Source organism: Schistocerca piceifrons, chromosome 1, assembly GCF_021461385.2.
Source record: "Schistocerca piceifrons isolate TAMUIC-IGC-003096 chromosome 1, iqSchPice1.1, whole genome shotgun sequence".
NCBI classification, from domain to species: domain Eukaryota; kingdom Metazoa; phylum Arthropoda; class Insecta; order Orthoptera; family Acrididae; genus Schistocerca; species Schistocerca piceifrons.
Genome location: NC_060138.1, coordinates 652,457,533 through 652,463,603, shown reverse-complemented (window position 1 = coordinate 652,463,603; position 6,071 = coordinate 652,457,533). Strand labels below are relative to the sequence as shown.

General features: G+C 40.3%; 1 pseudogene; it reads left to right on the top strand.

The window, feature by feature from the left end:
• The first annotated feature begins 241 nt into the window (after nucleotides 1-241).
• LOC124723041 lies at nucleotides 242-359 on the top strand (annotated as a pseudogene).
• The last annotated feature ends 5,712 nt before the right edge of the window (nucleotides 360-6,071 follow it).

Here is a 6,071-nt window from a genome sequence, read left to right as displayed (position 1 = left end):
CATTTTTCCGTAGATGTCCACTGCGCAGGAAACAGCACGTAGGTCGTAGATCCGTTCTCTTTAGGCTGTAACAAGGTGTCAGCGGGAAACTGGTACTACTTAAATGACTGATTCTTTCACTTTTTCGGATTCCGCTAGTATTTATTCTAGCAGAACACGAGAAACTGCGAATTACAATCTGTATCCATAGTCCAACAATTCACATATCACGAATAATTTCATAGGTTCTCTCTCTAAACAGGCCAACGGCCTTGCCACAGTGGTAACAACGGTTCCCGTCAGAACACCGAAGTTAAGCGCTGTCGGGCTGAGCTAGAACTTGGATGGGTGACCATTCTGTCTGCCGAGAGCTGCTGGCAAGCGGGGTACACTCAGCCCTTGTCAGGCAAACTGAGGAGCTACTTGATTGAGAAGTAGCGGCTCTGGTCTTGTAATCTGACATACGGCCGGGAGAGTGGTGTGCTGATCATATACGCCTCCATATCCGCATCCAGTAAACGCCTGTGGGCTGAGGATGACACGACGGCCGAAAGTACCGTTGTGGCTTCACGACCTGTTCTGGTGGAGCTTAGTTTTTTAGTTCTCTCTAAACATCGGTACTGATCACACAATTATTTATTCTTTCGACCGTTATAGATTCTGCATTTAGTTACAGACCTGAAATACAGCCGATCGCTGTACTTCATGACTGCTCGTTCTGAAGTGATTAGGCAGCGCAGACCACTTCACTTGCGAATGCAGTTCAGGGGTACACGAAGATACACGAATTGCTTTGTGTATCTTTTCGTTTAACTGTTGTTAGTAATTTTTCACATTATTACGACTTTCGAAATGAGTAGTCTATAGCCTGCAATTTAGAGATTCCTATAATTGAATGTCAAAGAAATTTAATGTATAGTTTCTTATAGATTAATGATAGTAAATTATCGTTTTGCCGTGCTCCCTCGAACACAGCAGCCAATCACAGTGATTGAGTACAAGTAGGGCCGCCTTATATCATATGCTTAACGCTGCAATGTCAGCTTCTCTGAGCAGAGAATCTTGGAGCTAAATATTACGGCCGCTGAAGCCACAAATATTACACACGCTACGAAAAATTATCAGAACTCTACAAATAGTCTGAGTGAGCTAAAATTTGAGCACATATATCGGAAGGTGTTCTTGCTTTATCCTGTTTGAGAGAAACGTGGTTACTGCGCGTTATGAATATCACAATGTGCTGCTCGCGTGCGTGGTCGGTAGTTTGTCTCCGTCCAACGAAACAACCTGTGGTTATGCTGATGAGATTCTCCACATTTTGTTAGAGGGAGAGGTGAAATGTTGTAGGCATGGTAATGAAATGCCTGCAATTAGTGAGGAAATCTCCTTTTAGGAGATGCATTTCATTTGTAGCTTTTGCACTGAAATGAAGTACAGAAAGGTCGGAAAAACATATCTATGGACGCTAAAAATTGATTGGTCTAAGAACGTTTCCAGTTATAAGTTTTTTAATGAGGTTGGATGTGGAAATCAGAAAATGCCGACTCAGGTGCAAAGATGTGAATGCACCACTAAGTGTTGCATCAATTCTCTGAGATATCTACAACTGATTACGCAAACAGCGAGTTTTTTATCGTTATACATATATAATGTATATCAGCTACACAAAACGGCATCTCCAGTTCCTAGACGTTTTATGAGTACATTTCAATATCCATAAGAGAGATTTTTAAAAGTTATTTCATATGTTCAGATAGTGTAAGGTGATCATCCAATGCTCAGATTTTGTTTAACGAAGAATCCCTGTAGCTGAAAATGTTGCCATTGCTAAGCACGCAGCAAAGTAATGGTCACTTTCAATATTTTGCTTATTAAGGATTAGAGGTTATCTCTGAAATGTTGCCCAAATTTTGGAGAGAGCGTCGCCGAAATACGCTTCGTTTTTTCATACAGATGTTGGAAACAGGTAAGTTCAGTCTTTGTATATTTTGTCTTTCATGGATTTATTTTTCTGCGCTCCGCACTACAAACGTTTGAATTCCTTCATAAACAGTTTGGGTCAAATGATTAACAGGGAACATAGCCGAGTGTGATTACTTGGGCGGTATGTCAAGAAACGAAGATAGCACCGAGTAAACCCGAAGGAAATTAATACTTTAGTTAACAATTCTTTCAGAAAAAATTATCGTCACTGGCAGATGTTCGATAACGAATCAATTGGCTACTGAAATATAACAGCTTGAATGAAAAGATGCAGTAAAAGTCTTCCCACTCCTTAGAATACATCATACTTGATATAAAGCATTTAAAGTGCGCAAATAGCGCCGTGCTGATCAATTTTCGTATTACTGACGAACCCCTCAATATTGTCACTCCGACTGAGTACCCTAGCACTACGTTAATAGTTAGTGTGCAGAGGCCAAAAGAAAACGGTCGAACTTCTGATGAATCTTATGAGGGGAACTCATATCAAATCTGCCCCAAGTTACAAATCCACAGTCATGTTGTAAGGATCCAAGCAGCTAGTATTATCCACATGAAGACGATTCAAAGATTCTACTGGTACTCCATAAGCAAGTGGTACGCGGGAAGAAAGTTGTTCAGTAGCCCTTTGAACAAACTATTTCTCTAGTTTTACCGTCGTAGTCATCGCTGGAGATGTGTGTGGGACAGATTAGGTCTTCGTTGACTCTTTTCGAAACAAGGGCTCCCGTGATTTTGTGAACAAGGCTCTCATCTATACACAATGTGTTTCTTGTGCCGAATCGCACTGCTATTTAATAAGCATTTCTGTGATCCTCACACCTACTGAATGAACATGTGATGATACTCGCAACATTTTTTTTTATAAATGATCAGGATTTCCTCTAACTGAAAAGGATAAAAGTCACAAGCCACTGAACTGCTTTACCGAAAGTTTTGTGAGGGGTTTCTTTCGTGTGCACTTGGTGATCTTCACCTGATATTATTTCCTTCATCAAACAAACGCCTAACAGCCCTCCATCCAGGTGTTATTAGTTATTGGAACACCCGTAAATGTAGGAGTTGCGTGCTGCTCACTTTCATAAGGCAGTATGAGGTCACTGGATAAATCGGAATAAATTATTGTCGAGAAATGGTCAGTATTAGGTGCAACATGTCCATTGATTTAATTCTTAGGTTAAAGTCAGTCGAAAGAACACAACCGTCAACATATTGTTAACTTACTTCTGCCTTGAACGTATAAAAGCCACCCATGCGTTGGATGCAATGGTTTATGACATGGAATAATGCGTTGTGGTGATTTCTGATAGCAATCACCAAAAATGTAATGTTACTCCTGTGCCACACTAACTGTCCAATGAGGCCACCCTTGCTAGAATGAATGAATCCTTCAGCTGTATTTAAAGATTTACTTACTGTCGGTTTCTGTGCTACAATTCACCATGTTTAGGCCTAAATACACAAAACACTTTTTATGTCCTATTACAAATATGCAGGAAGTCGGACTACAGAGTGATTCAAAACGAAAGAACGAACTTCATTTTCCTGTTACAAAGAAACAATGAAGAAACACATGCGGATATCACTGGATACAGTGAGCTTCAGAGTTTAATATTCGTGCATATTATGGCATACACTCAACATGAGTGACATGCGTTGCTCGAGAAACTTCATTTCGTTCCAGACACGAAACAACAGCCCCTGTTTATTGAATCGGCAGCTTCAACAATCCGATTTCTGAGCTCTTTAAGAGTAGCTACCATAGGCGACACAAAGACTGTCTTTTATGTACCCCCACAGAAAAAATCGCAAGACGTGAGACCTGGTGACTTGGGAAGCCGAAAGCAATGAACAAGACTTTGTTGTCAACCTTTCCCAGTCCAACGTTGTGGGATGGTGTTGTTAAGAAAAGGCCGTGCCTCAAGATGAAAATGAGACAGGGCGCCGCCATGCATAAAAATCAGAGCACTGGAATCTTCTTGAAGTTGAGAAAACAAACAGTTTTCCAGCATTCTAGATATGAAATTCCTGTCACAGTTTCCTCCGCAAAAGAGAAATGTCCATAAACTCTGTGAGCATAAATGGCACAAAACACATTCACTTTCGGTGAGTCTTTCATGTTCGACGACGATGACGCCAGAATTACGTGACCCCGAAATTCTTACATTATTGCTGTTTACTTTACCCGATGGATGAGACGTCAGTTCTTTGAAAAGATAAGTAGTTTGGAAAAAGTGTCCTTTGTCATATCCTGGACTGACGAAATGCAATATTCGCATCTTCTGCTATGGCTGCCGGGACGCAATCGTTGCAGTGACTGCAACTTGCAAGGCTTCATATGCAGCCTTCGTTTCAGAACACGTCACACCGTTGTTTGAGAGAAATTAAGTTCGTGGTCTGCTCGTCTTGTGGACTACCGAGGACTCCTTGGGAAAGCGTCTCGAATATGTTCAACATATTCATTAGATGTGAGCGGCCGATCAGTGTTGTTCCCTTTGCATATGTAACCAGCTTCAAAGAATTTTGTCTGCCGTTCGTATATTTGCTTGGGCAGAGGCCGCGTGTCAATGAATCGACAGCGGAATTCACGTTGCACTTGAACAATATATTGACTTCGCGCAGATTCCAACATACAAAATGATTTCTCTTGTAACTGTAGTCGCCATCTTTCTATAAAGAAACAACATCACAGCTGTCTGAAAACTTAGAATTTTCGTCTATCCAGTGACATGCGCAATGTGTTTCTATCTTCTACAGTTCGTCTGTAAGAATCAACTGAAATTTGTTCTTTCCTTTTGAATAACGCATCTTAAAACTAATCACTTATTAGTTCATTAAACTAAAATAACTTTAGTTTCCATTTATGCTACAAGCAATCTCTTAAAAATATTACAAGAAGTGAAACCTACGGACTAGTGTTAATAATGTAGTGCGTTTTAGGTTATTGTACTAAAATCTGTCGGCGTTACGAAATAAATGTATTACCAAGCGATAACAATGAGAATGTGAAAGTTATCTGTCGTACCAAAGGATGAGTTTATACGGTATAGAGCCATATTGGACTAAATCACAGTGTAAGAAAGTGATGTTTATGATGTCACCACCTTTTAGACTGTGTTAACGATTACTTTGATATTTATTCTTCTGCTTAGTCTCATGTTAAAATAATGCACCCGACATTTATGTGCCATATTTATACTCTCAGAAAAGAACGTAGGTTCAATCTATCACAGCCACAAAATTGTGGCCTCCGTTTCCTTCTGATACCTTTCGTTCTTGAATAGTCAGATGCAGTACTCACAGAGCGGAGACAACTGTTGCATGGGAATATTTTTGCGATGTTAAAAACTGACCAGTGGACATTTACCGATACTAAAGCGTCGAATATGCGGCAGTTGCCACCACCTAGACCTAGAGTGTGCGATTTATGCGGCGGTTCCTGGTTCAATACCGAGAGATGGTTCCTTTGCCAACTTCTAAAACGCCTGTGACACCTACATTGAGACAGTTCATTCACAACAGCCAGCTGTTAAATAACCGTCTTGTGCATAAATATCAAACGCAGGCAACGACCTCAAAGGTTGATCTTCCATATGGTCAGTAAGGTCTTTCATATTGCTTTGTGACGGCGTTCTGCGAAGGAAGAACGTAATAAATGTTAATGATCAATGAACACAACATAGCTGAAAAGACTATCCGGAAAACCCCGGTACACATTCGGATTTTTTACCAATAGCGAAAGACCAGCTGAATGTCAAGGACTGTAGTCAACAATGCATGGCCACGTAAAAATAAAAATAGAAAATAATAGAAATCTGACCGATGTCAATGAGTGAATGATCTGTTTGGAGCACAATAATCCAGTCTGGTTTTATAGTCCTCGGAATATCTCTGTTCAGTGTAATAGTTGAAAATGAACCCTCCCGGACCTCGTCATACCGGTTCAAATTTATTGAAAGTTACATGAAATCAGTTCGAAGACAAGACATTCGCTTATCATGACTGTGTGATTACTTTTCTGCTTATGTATGTATTTCTTGATAAAAAATTTCGAAGCTGCTGCGTGGAAGTAGTCCAGTAATACCTCCAGCACCAATAAAATGGCCACC